Below are 19,004 nucleotides of genomic sequence, written 5' to 3' on the forward strand. Positions count from 1 at the left end.
ATAAAAAAGGTATAAAGGATATAAGGACATAAAAGGGAACGTAAAAATCAAAGTCATGTTTGCACATTCGATTAAAGGCTGACGTCCCTTGTGACGGACGTGTGGGGTGCTAATACCTTCCCCGTGCGTAAATACAACTCCCGAACCTTTCACTTAAAAGTTCGTAGATCGCGTCTTTTCCGGTTTTTCCGACGTTTTCCTCAAATAAACGTTGGTGGCGACTCCGCGCGTATTCCTTTCATGGAACACGCATCTCGCGAGTCTCGCGTCGCCCTCTCGCCGAAGGGTAGGTTGCGACAGTTGGCAACTCCACTGGGGACTGTTTTTAGAGAGTTAGGCCATTTAATCTTGTGCAACGCTTTACCATGACTTACTCCTTTGTTGGTTTCCCTTCATTATGTTCTTGTGTATATAAAATCTTTGTTGCTTTTAGTGCGTTTTAAAATGTATGCATGAGGTAAATATTTATTCATTTGATGCACACAAACACCAACACTATTTGCACACACTGTGAGTTGAAAAAGGGCCCTATACCCGGGTTCATGGGAGCATAAGGAGTGGAGGTGGATCTGTGATCATGCTAGGTCTCCGACTTGCTTGATTACAGTGAACCCTCATCTAGAGTTTTCCTCTTTGAAAACATATTGTTGCTAGTAGTCCCTACTGCTGTCGTATGTTCTTCGAAGGGGATAATATCTCTAGAAACTATCAAGAGAGATATGACTACCTTGGGGGTTATCACTAAATGCCTAGTTAGTTCTCTCCCTTATAGGTCCCTTAAATAGGGGCACGAAGCAAACACGCTGCGTGCCATTTTTCACACTGCCATGCATAAACATCATATACCCTTTTGCTTATGTTCAGTGAATATTGTCATGCTATTGCGCCTTTTTCATATGCATCGCATAGGGGTCCTGTCTTGATCCCCTTTATAGACAAATCAATGGAAGGTCCGGGTCACCGTTTTAAATACATACGTTGGGGCACTTTGCTACCCCTAGACGTTGTGTCTAAAAAGGAGACAATGTCCCGGGCACCCGCATTCTTAAATTACAGCTGTGTCATATGCATTCCTTCATGCATTCATCCATTCCACCCATGAGATATCGGAGTTTTGATTTGCACCAGCTTTTTGTCTCACTTTAGTAAGCATGGGGACAAATCAAACCGGCAAGAGGTTTTACCAAGTCAAGGTTAAAGGCCTAGATACCACCAGCATCAAGGAATTAGGTCGGTTGATGGAACCTCTCCAAATGCAAGCCTTCCGCAAGATTTACGGAAAGATCTTAGAGTTGACCATAGCAGAGATATCCATAGAAGCCATTGCATCACTCACCCAATACTACGACCAGCCTTTGAGATGCTTCACGTTCGGAGACTTCCAATTGGTACCAACCATTGAAGAATTTGAGGAAATTCTAGGATTTCCTCTCGGGGGAAGAAAACCATACCTTTCCTCCGGGTGTCTCCCCTCTTTGAGCAGAATTGCAACTGTGGTCAAGGATTCAGCAAAAGGTTTGGACCGCATAAAATAGACTCGGAACGGCATAGCGGGCCTACCACGGAGGTACCTAGAAGACAAGGCGAGGGGTATGGCCAATCAAGGAGATTGGGTCCCGTTTATGGATGTGTTAGCTTTGCTAATTTTTGGGGTTGTCCTCTTTCCAAACGTAGATGGTTTGGTGGACCTAGCAGCAATCGACGCTTTCCTTGCATACCACCATAACAAGGAAAGTCCGGTGGTGGCTGTCTTGGCAGATTTATTTGACACATTTAACCGAAGGTGCGAAAAGAGTAGCGCACGGATCATCTGTTGCTTGCCCGCCCTCTGTGTTTGGTTGGTTTCACACTTGTTCCAGCAAGACACAAGGCATCCATGTCCGCTCCAGAGTCATCGCTCGTGTACTAAAAAGAGGAGAATAGATGGGGACCAGCTTTTGGCCGAGATAGGAGGTAGAACAATCAATTGGTTCCCCCGATGGAAGGAAGGAAAGGAGGGAGTCCTTTTCTCATGTGGAGGGTACCCAAACATTCCGCTGATAGGAACGAGGGGTTGTATTAACTACAATCCTGCGCTCGCTATAAGACAACTAGGGTACCCCATGAGGGGAGCACCGATGGAAGAAAGCATGTCTCCTTTCCTTGTGAGGGATTTCGGCGCACAAAATTTCAAGGCTATACAAAGAATCCATAAGGCATGGGAAACCCCGTTAAGGAAAGATCAAGAACTTAGGGGCATTCGTAATGGCATCATTGGTGGTTACCATGAATGGCTGAAAGTTCATATACGAGGTTTAGATTGGCTCGCCAAGTTAAAAGTCGTCAGCGAAGAGATTTTTGAAGCACCGGAGAGGACGAAGAAGTCCAAGCTCTCAAAAGCGAGTTAGGAAAGGCGAAACTTGTCAAGGAGAAGTTCAAGTTGGCCGCTACACACATCCGGAAGGAGTGTGCCGAATTACGGGAAGAGAATGCAACTACCGCACGAGCCCTTGAACAAGAGACCAAGAGGGCTCGCAAGGAAGAGTATGGCCGGAACAAATTTCGTGGAGCTCTGTGGGGTAGCAACAATGAACTCAAGCTGCGAAGGGAAGAGAGGGACCAGTCGCGAGCACATAGCATGGTTTTGAAAGAGGAGTTAGTTGCCTGTTCAAGGTCCAAAAGAAGCTTGTCTCAGCGTTTATGCGAGACGGAGACCAACATGCTAGCTATCATCGCCAAGTACCAAGAAGAGTTAGGTCTAGCCACGGCCCACAAGCATAGGATCGCGGACGAGTATGCCCAAGTATACGCGGAAAAAGAGGCTAGAGGAAGGGTGATCGACTCTTTACACCAAGAGGCAACCATGTGGATAGATCGGTTTGCTCTTACCTTGAACGGGAGTCAGGAACTTCCCCGATTGTTAGCCAAGGCCAAGGCGATGGCGGACACCTACTCCGCCCCCGAAGAAATTCATGGGCTTCTCGGCTATTGTCAGCATATGATAGACTTAATGGCCCACATAATTAGAAATCGCTAGGAAACTTGTATGGCCTCTCAGACCTTGACTAGATACAACTTTTCGAAATAAAATGAGTTGGTCCCATGTTTCTACTCCAAAAAGCTTGTGCGAATCAAATCACTCCTGCATTTTATCTCTAGCATGCATTCTTTCTTTCTTTACCCACTCCTCACGTTTGGTTTTTTAGGGAAAAACACCATAACTAAATGTGCCAAAAGGCATCCCTATCGCACCCAATCCAAATCTAGAACGATGGGTGATCAAGAGGAGACACAGGAACAGATGAAAGCCGACATGTCGGCTCTGAAAGAACAGATGGCCTCCATGTTAGGAATGAGGCAGCTCATGGAGAAAAACGCGGCCACCGCTGCCGCTGTCAGTTCGGCTGCCGAAGCAGACCCAACTCTCTTGGCAATTGCACACCATCCTTCCTCAAACATAGTAGGACGGGGAAGGGACACACTGGGGCACGATGGCAACCCTCACCTGGGATACAACCGAGCGGCTTACCCTTATGGATTGCCGCCGAACTACTCACCACCCGTCTTGCAAGACGATGCGGGCCATATTGCTTCTCCTGTCCTTGAAAGAGAGCCTCCTCAACAGCCCGACGAGGTCCACAAAGACCCTCAAGACTATGCTCGAAGGGATGTCGAGTTCTATCCCCCGATCCCCGAAGGGCCGGCACCCAGCACGTTGCCTCAACCCAACATTGCAACACAACCAATAGTTTTGTCCATGGAAGGACCGCCCCCGGCAACTGAAGAAAGGAGGAAGCTCGATCTCCTCGAGGAAAGATTGAGAGCCGTGGAAGGATTTGGGGACTATCCATTCGCAGACATGACGGATCTTTGCTTGGTACCCGATGTTGTTATTCCCCCGAAGTTCAAAGTGCCGGACTTCGACAAGTATAAAGGGACGACTTGTCCCAAAAACCATCTCAAGATGTATTGTCACAAGATGGGCGCACACTCTAAGGATGAAAAGCTATTAATACACTTTTTTCAAGATAGCTTGGCCGGAGCCGCGGTAGTTTGATACACTAATTTGGAAGCTTCCCGTATCCGTACTTGGAAGGATCTGATTACTGCCTTCCTAAGGCAATACCAGTACAATTTCGATATGGCTCTCGATCGCACTCAGCTGCAGAATATGTTCAAGAAAGAGGGTGAAACCCTTAAAGAATACGCACAGCGGTGGAGAGACCTGGCGGCACAAGTAGCTCCTCCCATGGTTGACAGAGAGATGATCACCATGATGGTAGACACTCTGCCAGTGTTCTACTATGAGAAGCTAGTAGGTTACATGTTGTCCAGCTTCGCGGACCTAGTGTTCGCCGGGGAAAGAATCGAGGTAGGGTTGAAAAGAGGAAAGTTAGATTACGTTTCCTCCTCAAGTGCGAATGCCAAAAGAATCGGGACAACAGGGGAGAAAAGGAAGGAAGGAGATGCCCATGCCGTCTCTTCAACGCCCGCATGGGTCCAGCCCCCGCAGACACCTCATGGTACCCATCAGTACGCGCAACATCACCCGAGCTTCTCGGCTCATACCGGGAACGCCTCTAGTTCAGAGCCTGTGTAGCCTAAGGCACCCACCCAGAGGGAAGCTCCCCAAATTCCAACTCCGAACACAACTCGCCCGGCCGGTAATTCCAACGCAACAAGGAACTTCCCTTCGAGGCCATTTCAAGAATTCACCCTACTCCCAATGACATACGAAGACCTCTTGCCGTCCCTCATCGCCAACCATTTGGCCGTGGTAACTCCCGGAAAGGTCCTCCAACTCCCTTTCCCAAAGTGGTATGACCCTAATGCAACTTGCAAGTACCATGGGGGTGTCCCGGGGCATTCCATTGAAAAATGCTTGGCCCTTAAATACAAGGTCCAACATTTGATAGATGCTGGATGGCTGACTTTCCAAGAGGATCGGCCCAATGTGAGAACCAACCCGCTCGCCAATCATGGAGGGGGAGCGGTTAACGCCGTTGAGTCCGATAGGCCGCGTAGGTCTAAACCTTTAAAGGATGTGGCAACCCCTAGGAGGTTTATCTTTGAGGCCCTACAAAAGGGAGGTGTGATTCCTCATAGTGGGCGTAAGGAGGATTCTTGTTTACTGCATTCCAGCGAGCTGCATGACATGGAAACGTGTTTGGGAGTAGAGGAATTGTTACAGCAAATGATAGATCAAGGTCGACTGGAAGTTGGCAGTGAAGGAAGAGAAGAGCAGCATATATGCATGTAGTCCACGGATGGGAGCGGTGTTGCGAGGCCCAAACCCTTGGTGATATACTTCACCAAGGGCACAGCTTCGCAAAAGCCCGGACACCCCTTAGCAGCTAAACCTGTTCCTTTCCCATACCAAAATAGCCACGCAGTCCCATGGAGATATACACCTCCAAGGGAGAAAGAAGAAGAAGCCACCGACGTCAGCTCGTTGTCGGCTAAAGTAACAAATATCACGGGACTGAGTGGTGTGACCCGTAGCGGTCGTGTGTTCGCGCCTCCGGACCTACCAGTCCAACCCGCGGACGTCAAGGGAAAAGGAAAAGTGGTGGAGGAACAAGATGGTGAAGCACCCCACGCTTCGAATAAAGATATTCCGGCAAAAGGTCTTCCAGAGAAAAAGGATGGTAAAAAGGAGGTGTCGCTAGAGGAAGCCAGTGAGTTCCTCTGAATAATTCAGCAGAGCGAATTCAAGGTTATCGAACAGCTCAACAAAACTCCGGCCAGGGTCTCGCTGTTGGAGTTACTCATGAGCTCCGAGCCTCATCAGGCTCTGCTAGTAAAAGTTCTGAATGAGGCCCATGTGGCCCAAGACATCTCAGTAGAAGGTTTCGGAGGGCTGGTCAATAATATCACTGCCAACAACTATCTCGCCTTCGTCGAAGATGAAATCCCCGCCGAGGGGAGAGGGCATAATAAAGCTTTGCACGTATCAGTCAAGTGTATGGACCATATCGTAGCCAAAGTGCTCATCGATAATGGTTCCAGTTTAAACGTGATGCCTAAGAGCACTTTGGAGAAATTACCATTCAATGCCTCCCACTTAAAGCCGAGTTCAATGGTGGTTCGTGCCTTCGACGGCACCCGCCGAGAGGTTAGGGGAGAGATCGATCTCCCAGTACAGATAGGCCCTCACACCTGTCAAGTTACTTTCCAAATAATGGATATTAACCCTCCCTACAGCTGTCTGTTGGGGCGCCCGTGGATCCACTCAGTAGGAGTTGTTCCCTCAACACTCCTCCAAAAGTTGAAATTCGTAGTGGAAGGGCATCTGGTCATCGTATCAGGCAAGGAAGACATCTTGGTGAGCTGCCCATCCTCTATTCCTTATGTGGAAGCCGCAGAGGAGTCATTAGAAACCACTTTCCAGTCTTTTGAGGTGGTAAGCATTTCCTCCGTGGACTCCTTCTCTGGGCAAGCTTGCCTGTCCAATGCAGCAGTAATGATGGCCCGAGTTATGTTGGGGAACGGTTACGAACCCAGAATGGGTTTAGGCAAAGACAACGACGGCATAACTAGCCTGATAAATGCCAAAGGAAATCGTGGGAAGTATGGTTTAGGCTATAAACCCACTCAGGCAGATATAAAGAGAAGCATCACGGGAAGGAAGAGCGGTGGTCAAAGCTCGCGGTTGAGACAAGAAAGTGAAGGGAGCCCGCCCTGCCACATAAGTAGAAGCTTTATAAGCGCAGGTCTGGGAGACGAAGGTCAAGTGGTCGCGATATACGAAGATGATGTTCCGAGTACATTGGATTTGGTACGACCATGCCCTCCTGATTTCCAGCTGGGAAATTGGCGAGTGGAGGAACGCCCCGGCATTTACGCAACGAGCATAATGTAAACCTTTACGGTTTTAAAAGCTCTATAGTTGGGCCTAGGCTTTAGAGTTTTTCCTTTTGTTAAGGCTTTGTGTCTTTTGTTTTTGAATTTATAATACAAGGATCTTTCTTCATCTGTTCCTACGTCTCTACCCATTCTCATTCATTTGCATGTTTACTTCTTTATTTTAGAAACGACAGATCCGATGACGAGTCCCCCGAAGGTACTAATACCTGGGACCCGCTTATCAACTTCGAGCAAGAAGCGAATCAAACGGAAGATGAAGGGAACGAGGATGTGGGACTTCCCCCAGAATTAGAAAGGATGGTCGCCCATGAGGACCAAGAAATGGGGCCTCATCAAGAAGAAACAGAACTAGTAGACTTGGGAATTGGCAGTGGAAAAAGGGAAGTAAAGATAGGCACAGGTATTACCGCACCTATCCGTCAAGAATTAATAATCCTGCTAAAGGACTACCAAGACATCTTTGCTTGGTCATACCAAGATATGCCCGGTTTGAGTTCTGACATTGTACAGCACCGATTACCTCTAAATCCCGAGTGTTCCCCGGTAAAGCAGAAACTGAGAAGGATGAAGCCCGAAACATCCTTGAAGATAAAAGAAGAAGTGAAGAAGCAATTTGACGTTGGTTTTCTGGCCGTCGCTCGGTATCCAGAATGGGTTGCCAACATTGTACCGGTCCCTAAGAAAGATGGGAAAGTACGAATGTGTGTGGATTATCGGGACCTGAATCGGGCCAGTCCCAAGGAAAATTTTCCTTTGCCACACATCGATGTCCTCGTAGATAACACGGCCAATTTCGCTTTATTTTCCTTCATGGATGGTTTCTCCGGTTACAATCAGATAAAGATGGCGCCAGAGGATATGGAAAAGACTACCTTCGTCACCCTGTGGGGGACGTTCTGTTACAAGGTGATGTCCTTTGGACTCAAGAATGCCGGGGCAACTTATCAACGGGCCATGGTAGCTTTGTTCCATGATATGATGCATCAAGAGATCGAGGTCTACGTGGACGACATAATTGCTAAATCTAAATCCGAGGAAGAGCACCTTGTCAACCTGCGGAAGTTGTTCGAAAGGCTTAAGAAATATCAATTAAGGTTGAACCCCGCCAAGTGTACCTTTGGGGTCAAATCAGGGAAATTGCTTGGTTTCATCGTGAGCCAGAAAGGGATAGAGGTAGACCCCGAAAAGGTGAAGGCCATCCTTGAGATGCCAGAACCTCGTACTGAGAGGCAAGTCCGAGGCTTCCTGGGACGCTTGAATTATATTGCCAGATTCATATCGCAGCTCACCGCCATTTGTGAGTCGTTGTTCAAGCTCTTACGCAAAAACCAAACTGATCGCTGGAATGAGGATTGCCAAGAGGCTTTTGGAAGGATCAAGAAGTGCCTTATGAATCCTCTCGTGCTTATGCCACCAGTACCTGGAAGGCCTCTCATCTTGTACATGACAATCTTAGACGAGTCAATGGGGTGTATGCTGGGGCAACATGACGAATCCGGAAAGAAAGAGCGCGCTGTTTACTACCTAAGTAAGAAGTTCACGACCTGTGAAATGAATTACTCCTTGCTCGAAAGAACGTGTTATGCTTTAGTATGGGCATCCCATCGCCTAAGGCAGTACATGCTGAGCCATACTACCTGGTTGATATCCAAGATGGACCCGGTTAAGTACATCTTTGAAAAGCCAGCTCTCACGGGACGAATCGCCCGGTGGCAAGTCCTGCTATCCGAGTTTGATATAATTTACGTCACCCAAAAGGCGATAAAAGGAAGCGCCTTAGCAGATTATTTGGCTCAACAGCCTCTTAACGACTATCAGCCCAGGCATCCCGAATTCCCGGATGAGGACATCATGGCCTTGTTTGAGGAAAAATTGGACGAAGATCGGGACAAATGGACCGTATGGTTTGACGGAGCGTCAAACATTCTAGGCCATGGCGTTGGGGCAGTATTGGTCTCTCCGGACAATCAATGTGTACCTTTCACAGCCAGGCTAGGATTCGACTGCACCAACAACATGGCCGAATATGAAGCATGTGCCCTAGCCGTCCAGGCAGCGATTGACTCCAATGTCAAACTACTCAAGGTGTACGACGACTCAGCGTTGGTAATCCATCAGCTGAGAGGGGAATGGGAAACTAGAGATCCCAAGCTGATACCCTACAAAGTCTATATCAAGGAATTGGCCAAGACCTTTGATGAGATCTCCTTCCATCATGTTCCCCGCGAGGAAAATCAAATGGCGGATGCACTTGCTACTTTGGCGTCTATGTTCCAGCTAACGCCGCACGGGGATCTACCATACATTGAATTTTGGTGTCGTGGCAAACCCGCGCATTGTTGCCAAGTAGAAGAGGAACGGGACGGTAAGCCTTGGTATTTCGACATCAAGCGATATGTCGTAAGCAAAGAATACCCGCCAGAGATTGCCGACAATGATAAGAGGACATTGAGAAGGTTGGCGGCCGACTTCTTTATGAGCGGAAGCATACTGTATAAGAGAAACCACGACATGACACTCCTGCAGTGTGTGGATGCCAGGGAGGCAAATCACATGATCGAGGAAGTCCATGAGGGCTCGTTTGGAACGCACGCCAACGGGCATGCTATGGCCAGGAAGATCCTAAGAGCAGGTTATTACTGGCTTACCATGGAAAGTGATTGTTGTGTCCATGTGAGGAAATGCCACAAATGTCAAGCGTTCGCAGATAATGTCAATGCTCCACCACATCCTCTGAATGTCATGTCCGCCCCTTGGCCTTTCTCCATGTGGGGAATAGATGTCATCGGGGCCATTGAGCCCAAGGCCTCGAATGGTCATCGCTTCATCCTCGTAGCAATAGATTATTTTACCAAGTGGGTCGAGGCGGCCTCCTATACCAATGTCACGAGGGGTGTGGTGGTCAGGTTCATTAAGAAAGAGATCATCTGCCGATATGGTTTGCCAAGGAAGATTATCACGGACAACGGCACCAACCTGAATAACAAGATGATGGGGGAAATGTGCGAGGAGTTTAAAATCCAGCATCACAATTCCACACCCTACCGGCCAAAGATGAATGGAGCCGTGGAAGCGGCCAATAAGAATATCAAAAAGATTATCCAAAAGATGACCGTGTCATACAGAGATTGGCATGAAATGCTCCCATTCGCGTTACACGGTTACCGAACTTCAGTGCGAACGTCAACTGGGGCAACGCCGTTCTCATTGGTATATGGGATGGAGGCTGTGTTACCGTTTGAGGTAGAAGTCCCGTCATTAAGGATCTTGGCAGAATCCGGATTAAAGGAATCAGAGTGGGCCCAAACGCGCTATGACCAGCTCAACCTCATTGAGGGTAAGCGCTTAACGGCCATGAGTCATAGGCGCTTGTACCAGCAAAGAATGAAGAGTGCATTCGACAAGAAGGTACGCTTGCGCAAGTTCCATGAGGGAGACCTTGTGCTAAAGAAAATGTCCCATGCTGTCAAGGACAATCGAGGAAAATGGGCCCCAAACTACGAAGGGCCTTTTGTTGTGAAAAGGGCTTTTTCCGGAGGAGCCCTGGTGCTTACCAACATGGATGGCAAAGAGCTACCTTCACCCGTGAATTCTGATGTCGTCAAGCGATATTATGCTTAGAATCTGGGGCAATTAAGGATGTCGCTGCATGTTCTTTATCTTTATGTGTTTTCTGAATTTCCCCCAGGGATTCCCCGTCTACTGTATCTCTCGTTACAATCTTTCAAAGAAATGAACGTGGATTCGAGGCTTTAGTCCTCACATTGGTTTCAAACCTTGCGTTAATTTGTGATCACCTGAGCCCTTCCGCTCAGTTCATGGGATGCCCCAAGCGCTTAATTAAAATTGAACCTAAACCAACTTTCACTAAATTTGCTGCGTTTGAACAACATTCATGCATACGCATACGCATGCATATTGTTGTGGTAAAACAGGGGCAGGATCATCTTGAGCTACCTTCTGGGGTAGAGACAAAACATGAACAGCAGAAACCAATCAAGGTGAGACAACGACGCGGTCAAGATTGGCCGTACCTGGTTGTTTATTACTTGCAGGTACTTAGGAACGGATGCAAGTGGGGATGGGGTCACGACCGACTGATCGTCGCCCCTTTCTCTGCGCTAAACAAGCAGAGAACGTCGCTGCAAGGCAGCCCCGTATCCTTTGTATTCGCAGTTTTCTTTTACTATTTGTTCGTTTTAAAAATAAGTAATCAACGCCTAATTCTAACTTAAGTAAGTTCAAGTTAGGCAAAACGCTAACCCATAAGGAAGGAGGGGACATGGTTAATGTTCCTCTCCAAAAAAAAAAAAAAGTGCAGGTTAGCTCGCCTGGGCGAGCAACCCCTGCACCAAAATATAAAAGTGACGAAAGGGGGGACGTTTTTGCATTCAAAAACTTCTTTTCCCTCCTTTCAAAAGCCATACCCACGGAATTTACGAGTTTGCACCCCTAGGATCCCTACTTTTCGCATTCTTCGATTCCGTTTTGCGCTTTTATTCATCACCAACAAGTAAGTATTCCATCCTTAAGCTTTCTAGCTTTTCATTGGTGTATTTTGATCTCCTTTTGGTGCTCTAAATTGTGGGAATGTGCTCAAATATGTGGGGCAATTTTGGTTTGTTTTCTTGCTTGATTGGGTTAAATTGGGGGTTTGTATGAGATGGCCCTAGGCCTATAATGCCTTTTGAAGCAATGGGACATGCCACATTGTCCCCGTTCTCTTGCTATTAATGCCTAAACGCGCGCCCACCAAGTGTTCGGTGAAATGCCTCAATGGCATTAGCGCGTGGTTTTCATAGAGAAACAGCCCAATGGGGCATTTTGGTTTGCACATATTTTCTATTTTTTGGGACATGCATTCAGTTCCGAAAGGGCTAGAGTAATTGCCCCACATATATCCTAGGCCTAGGAACCAAAGTTTTTATGCAAAAGAACACAAGAGTGGGTGCATATTGGGTAAAGTTACCCTTTTTGGCTGGCAATCAGCTATGAGCCACGCTACAATAATTTCCCTACGCCTAGATGTTTAGGAATTTTGCTCATCATAAATGTGTAGGTTTAGAATAGGTAGCAAAATACCTTTGGCGATTTACACTTTGGGTGTGGTAGCAAAATACTTGGATGTATGTACATGTAATTTTTGGTAGTCAAAATGTCTCACAAAAAAATATATATATATGTTCCATGTTATGTAAAGAAAATACATTACAAAAATACCTTTTAATTTGAATGCAATTTTAGTCAGCAAAAGAAAATATACTTGAATTTGCATGCGGCTTTAGGTAGCAAAAACATTTGAAAAAAAGCATGAAATGTAGCACCTTATTGTGTAGATAGCCAAGATTCATCACAAAGTTTGTATATGCATAGTGTCGCAACGTGCCCTTCGCGGGCGAGCGAGGGCGAGGCTCACGGATGCGCTTTCCAAAGGAGGAAAGGTGCGCGGAGTCGCCACCAACGTTTATTTGTGGAAAACGTCGGGAAAACCGAAGGAAACTGGTCAAAATGAGAATTCTAAGTTCGGGAGTTGTATTTACGCTTGAGGAAGGTATTAGCACCTCTTACGTTTGTCTCGAAAGACAACAGCCTTATTTCTAGAATTGTGGAATTGTGTTACCTTAACTTTTATTTCTTTTTATTTTTTGAGGTCGACAAAAGCGGGGCTTTTGCTCCTACATACCCTCCTTTGGAGAGGAAATCAGACCTACGTAGTTCTTCCTTATGCGTGAATCAAGTGATTCTTTTTACTTGAAGAGTGATCATTTAAAGGCGTTGGACCTTTAAAAATGATCCACTTTTACTTAGTAAGAAACTGAAATGATAAACTTTCAAGAAAAACCTATTTTTGTGGACGAGCTTGACTAGGCGAGTTGATTTTAGCCTTAGTTTCACTTTAGTTATTAGTCAATTCAATTAAGAATGAGAAATCCCAAAGAGAAAATGTCCGATTGATCTTACGCTTTTATTTTACTAAAGAAATATTTTTTTTGGTTATTATATTATTATTTTACCTCTTTTTTTATTTTCAACGTGGTTACGGCACGACCGAACGGTCGGAATTCATCTTAACAAAAATTACCGGATGATACAATTCAAACGATCGGTGGAAATTTATTTTATTTTTACATTAAGCGAGGAATGACTTAAATAAATGGCTTAAGCACGTCAAAAGGCGGTATAAAAAGTAAATGAAAATGAGAATGAAAATACATGAAACGCAATGTGGACCACCACGGGTTCATAGAATGAATTGAAAAGCTTGGTTTGAGGTACTTACCAGTTGAAGATCGAAGAACCATGAAGAACGAATGAAGAACGCCGAAGAACGGTTGAAACCTTTTGCGAAATTCTTCACGGAAACGTTACGGAAGCGTTTCGGAAGCGCCTCGGCTTAGATTTTCTTCACGGAAACAATTTTTCCAAGCAAATTCGAAAGAGAGAGAAGTGCCTAAGGGGCTTAACCCTTTTCTTCTTCACTTCCTCCCCTATTTATAGCAAAATAGGGGAGATGCTTGCCGCCCAGCTCGCCCAGGCGAGCTCAGCTCGCCCAGGCGAGCCAGGTTGCTTCCTCCAGAAGGCCCAAGTGGGCCTGATTGCTATTTACACCCCCCTTTTTACTAAATGCACCCCCTTTCTATTTTTTTGTAATTCTTTTTCCGTAACGTTACGAAACTTTACGAATTTCGTAACGATACTTATTTTCCTTCCTCAAGGTTACGAATACTTACGGATTATGTATTTACTCCTTTTTTACCTTTCGAAGAAGTCACGGAAACTTACAGATTGCGCAAAAACACCTCTTTTCGACTTCCGCCACATTACCGAATTTCACGGAACACGCAAGCCTGCTTCCTTTCGATTTCTGAGACGTCTCGGGACTTCATTTATTGCATGTCATCAAGTAATAATCCCCGGACGAAATTAGGGTATGACAGTTGCCCCTTTTTATTTACCTCTCATCGGAGATAAGAGGAAAGCAAAGATAAGACACTGATTTCGTCCGTCCTGCCCTTTTCGCAATGTCGACTCTCATCTCTACTTCTTCTTTTTTTTTCTTCTGCACAAAACAAAATACAAACAACAACCAGAACAACAAATATAATACAGATATACACATACTTGGCGAAGGAACCGATCTGGAAAACAACAGAATAACGTGCTTCCCAGTCACCAGAAGCTTCGCACTTGATAAGGGAGAACACATGAACACCGCTAGGCAATGACATTCATGGTGCTCCGAACAAAGGTGGAGTATGGAGGATTGCCTTGAGGGTCCGCACTTAGGCAATCATGAAACTGAGCTCCAAACTCGAAAGTGGAGGACACATGAACAGCCCTAAACAAGAACATTCATGTGGCTCTGGAAAAGGACGAGAATGGAGGATTGCCTTGAGGTTCCTCTCTTAGGAAATCATGGAATACAGCTCCAATACTCGAAAATGGAGAACACATGAACAGCCCTAAGCAATAACATTCATGTGGCTCCGGAAAAGGACGAGAATGGAGGATTGCCTTGAGGTTCCTCTCTTAGGCAATCATGGAATACAGCTCCAGACTCGAAAAATGGAGGACACGTGAATGACAACGCAATTCACTCACGCGGCTCCGGAAAAGGATGAGAATGGAGGATTGCCTTGAGGGTCCTCTCTTAGACAATCATGGAACACAGCTCCAGACTCAAAAGTGGAGAACACATGAACAGCCCTAAGCAATAACATTCATGTGGCTCCGGAAAAGGACGAGAATAGAGGATTTCCTTGAGGTTCCTCTCTTAGGCAATCATGGAATACAGCTCCAATACTCGAAAATGGAGAACACATGAACAGCCCTAAGCAATAACATTCATGTGGCTCCGGAAAAGGACGAGAATGGAGGATTGCCTTGAGGTTCCTCTCTTAGGCAATCATGGAATACAGCTCCAGACTCGAAAAATGGAGGACACGTGAATGACAATGCAATTCACTCACGCGGCTCCGGAAAAGGATGAGAATGGAGGATTGCCTTGAGGGTCCTCTCTTAGACAATCATGGAACACAACTCCAGACTCAAAAGTGGAGAACACATGAACAGCCCTAAGCAATAACATTCATGTGGCTCCGGAAAAGGACGAGAATGGAGGATTGCCTTGAGGTTCCTCTCTTAGGCAATCATGGAATACAGCTCCAGACTCGAAAATGGAGGACACGTGAATGACAACGCAATTCACTCACGCGGCTCCGGAAAAGGATGAGAATGGAGGATTGCCTTGAGGGTCCTCTCTTAGACAATCATGGAACACAGCTCCAGACTCAAAAGTGGAGGACACATGAACAGCCCTAAGCAACAACATTCATGTGGCTCCGGAAACCGGATGTGGGCGGGACCGAACGGTCCACCGGGTTTTTTCCACCTAAAGGATAACATGCTTTTTGCAAAGAAAAATAAATCATTCGCGAGAGCACCACGTCTTAGAGAAACAATATACTTGCGCCAAGGGTAATCTTCCTTGTAACCGAGAATGAAGGGTAGGATGTCAACTTCTAGCTTTCAAACAAACACGCAGGGGAAACATGGGGCTAATCTGAAAATAAATCACTCATGGTGTATAAAACTCACAAGGCAAGTGTCTTATCCTATTCCCAAACCAATAACTGCACCATGACTCTATTTTGCACGCGACTTCCTATCGAATCATAGATCAAACATACGATCACGTACCAATAGGATTTTCTCGAGGTCAGCGTTTTTGGAGAGGAAGTTGGGTGTTTCGGTTTTTTCCTCTTTGTTCATGTGGGGTGGAATATTGCCAGTCAAGAATGATTCTGAGTGGCAATCTGGCTTTGGAGACTTTCTATTCTCTTCCTTTCATTGATCGAGAGTTGCTTCTTTTCCCCTTTTCACTTCCTTTCGATCTTTGATCGGGAATCCTTCTTTCCTTTCTTTTGTTCTTTTCTTGATCTTCATTTTTCTCTTTTTCTTTCTTTCTTTCCATTTCTTCCTTCTCTTTCTTTTCACTTTTCCTTCCCCATCCCTTTCTTTGGGAAATCGGGTTTAGCATTCTATTTGCTCTCCCTTGAGGAGATTTCACTGTCCTTTGCTTCGGGGAAAGGAGGAGGTTTCTTTTGATAGGCCAAGGTTCAAAGAGGTCTAAGGTTGTGTCTCAGTAGGATCTTTTATCGTGGGAACCCCAATCTTGATATCTGGGGCGAGGCAAATTTGGGGAACAAGGTGTCGCTCTTGGCCCGAACTTCCGTATTATTCCATAAGGCACGCGTGACAATGATGATTTGAAAACAAACGTGCAAAATCAGTCATGGCTACAGCCAAGTGGGCACTCAAACATCCTGTTTATGGCATTGTGATTCTAGGGTTGGGAATTTACACAGACAAACCCAACGTTTCCAAATTATGTTCTTTCATCAGCTCAATGCATTCATCCATCTTTATCTCGATTCATTCCGGAAAATAAACTCTTGGCATCAGTCCCTTGTTTCCAGAAGATGCGTTTGCTCTTTACGAATGATTTATACTTCTCAACTATGACATGTCGACCTTCGCGGTCTTTCTTTCTTTTTTTCTTTTTGTTTTATATGTTCATTAACACTATACACTTGTGGTTCTTTATGAGGAAAACTTTTCTTTGTACATCTATACGACAAACCGTCTCTGTACACACATTAGAACTCTTCTTTTTACGTCACATGGTCTATATACAATCCCTATTTACATTCAAAGATTTTTCATTTCCCACAACACACACTTATACACAAAAGTACACTCGTTGCTCACACGCACAAGAATTCCTTTCCGCGCATCATTTACACACAGGAATCCTTCTATACACATTTTCCTTCTACCTACACGTATAGATAAAAACCTTTTTCTTTTCTTCATGAACATGGCTTTTATTCACAATGCTTCTTTTTCTTTTTTCTTTTTATTTTTGGTTCATTTTATTCTTTAGGACGACATTCCTAAATGAAAAATTCTACGCGATTCCGGAATTTTAACAAACATTATTGGCAACAACGAAACAAGTACTAACGTAACAGTTCAAATGATATGTATGTGCAAAACAAAAGTCAACACATGAAACAAACGTTAGTCCCTTAGTCAAACAAAAATAACATACAAATGATAAATGATGGAACATACGAATTTGGGGATCCCACGGTCATGTGGCTCCGCATGCCACCGGGCTCTTGGGTCACGGTAACAAAAAGTGGGGTGGTCGACAAAAGCAGAGCTTTTGCTCCTACGTATCCTCAATTTGTGATGAGGAACTCAGACCTACGTAGTTCTTGATAACTGTGAGACTAAAAATAGTCTCGGTGTTTCCTTTACCAAAATGCGAGCGTGCTTTAGTAAAGAGACAAAACTTCCAACTGATCAGAGCAACATATGCTTTTTGGATGAAAAACAATGTGTCTATCGGGGAAGGAGAGTATGCTGATGAAATTTTCTCATAACCGTAAATGAGATTTTGGATGTTAGCATTTCATTTCTAAATGACCATTTAGAGGAAACACTGGGTCCAACAAAGATAGGAGAAAATCACTCAAAGTGTATCAATCTCACACAAGTAAGTGTTTTATCCTAATTCCGAACCATAGATATGTCATGACTTGATTTTGCAAATCATTTCCTATCAAATCAAAGATTACATGCGTGATCATGGATCAATAGGACTTGCCTTGGGAATGGGTTCTTTTGGTGGGAAATTTGGCTTTGAGTGTTTTTGCCTTTTCCTTTTCTGTTTTTGTTTAGTGCGGGGCAAGAAAGTCGCTAGCGCACAGGATTTTGATTGGCAATCAAAGGGAGAGGACCACTTTAGGTCGTGGTTTTCTTTCTTTTTTGTTTACTTGGTGACAATTCTGTACTGTTCAGATATTGTCTGGTCCAAAGACCTTTCTGGATGTTTCTTCTGTTTTCTTCCGATCCTTAATCGGGAATTTCTTTCCTTTTTTGCTTTCTCCCACTCTTTCATTGGGAATTTTCTTTCTGTTTTGTGTCTCCTCCCTTTCTTGGATTGGGAATTCTCTCTTCTTTTTTTTCTTTTTGTGTCTTCTCCCTTTCTTGGATTGGGAATTTTCCTTTCTTTTTTTTTTTTTGCTTTCTCCCACTCTTTGATTGGGAATTTTTCTTTTCTTCTTTTTTTTTTTTTTTTGAGGGGAACATTAACCATGTCCCCTCCTCCCTTATGGGCCAGCGTTTACCTAACTTGAACCTACTTAAGTTAGAATTAGGCATCGATTACTTATTTAAAACAAACAAATAGTAAAAGAACTGCAAACACCAAGGATACAGGGCTGCCTTGCAGCGACGTTCTCTGCCCGTTTAGCGCCGGGAAAAGGGCAACAATTGGTCGGTCGTGACCCCATCCCCACTTGCATCCGTTCCTATGTACCTGCAAATAGGAAACAAAAACGCGCGGCCAATCGTGTCCGGTCATCGTCTTACCTTGGTTGATTTCTGCCATTGATTTGTCTTGACTTTGGACCGTGGCCTGAGACGATTCTACTCTTTGCTATCACAAGATATGCATGTGCATGTATGAATGTATGAATGTTTCTTATGCGATAATTTTATTTTAGTGGAGGCTGGTTAGGTCCAATTTTAAAATAAACGTTTGGGGGCACCCCCATACACTGAGCGAAGAGGGCTCATGCTTATAACAAATCTAAAACACAAAGTTTGAAACCAAAGAGAGGACTAAAATCTCGCCTATCTTTTCCCTTTTTTAAAAGAACAAGAACAAATACAGAGGAAGGGAATCCCTGGAGGAAACCAGGAAGAACAAAAACTCAGAACTAAAAGAACATGCAATGGTCCTCTCGATTGCCCCAGACTTCAAGCGTAATATCGTTTAACTACATCGGAGTTCACGGGCGAAGGCAATTCCTCGCCATCCATGTGGGTGAGTATCAGAGCACCCCCAGAAAAAGCTCTTTTCACAACGAAAGGTCCTTCATAATTCGGGGCCCACTTGCCTCGATTATCTTTAACAGCGTGGGACATCTTCTTCAGCACGAGGTCTCCCTCGTTGAACTTGCGTGGGCGTACTTTCTTGTCGAATGTGTTCTTTATCCTTCGTTGATACAAACGCCCATGGCTCATGGCGACCAAACGCTTACCTTCAATAAGGTTAAGTTGGTCGTAGCGTGCTTGAGCCCACT

The 19,004-nt window shown here is 45.1% G+C and overlaps 1 pseudogene; it reads right to left on the reverse strand.

Moving 5' to 3' along the window:
* The window catches only part of LOC114391592, a 51,560-nt pseudogene that overhangs the window by 13,385 nt on the left and 19,171 nt on the right, over window positions 1–19,004 (reverse strand).

The sequence above is a fragment of the Glycine soja genome, chromosome 17 (genome assembly GCF_004193775.1).
Source record: "Glycine soja cultivar W05 chromosome 17, ASM419377v2, whole genome shotgun sequence".
NCBI lineage: Eukaryota > Viridiplantae > Streptophyta > Magnoliopsida > Fabales > Fabaceae > Glycine > Glycine soja.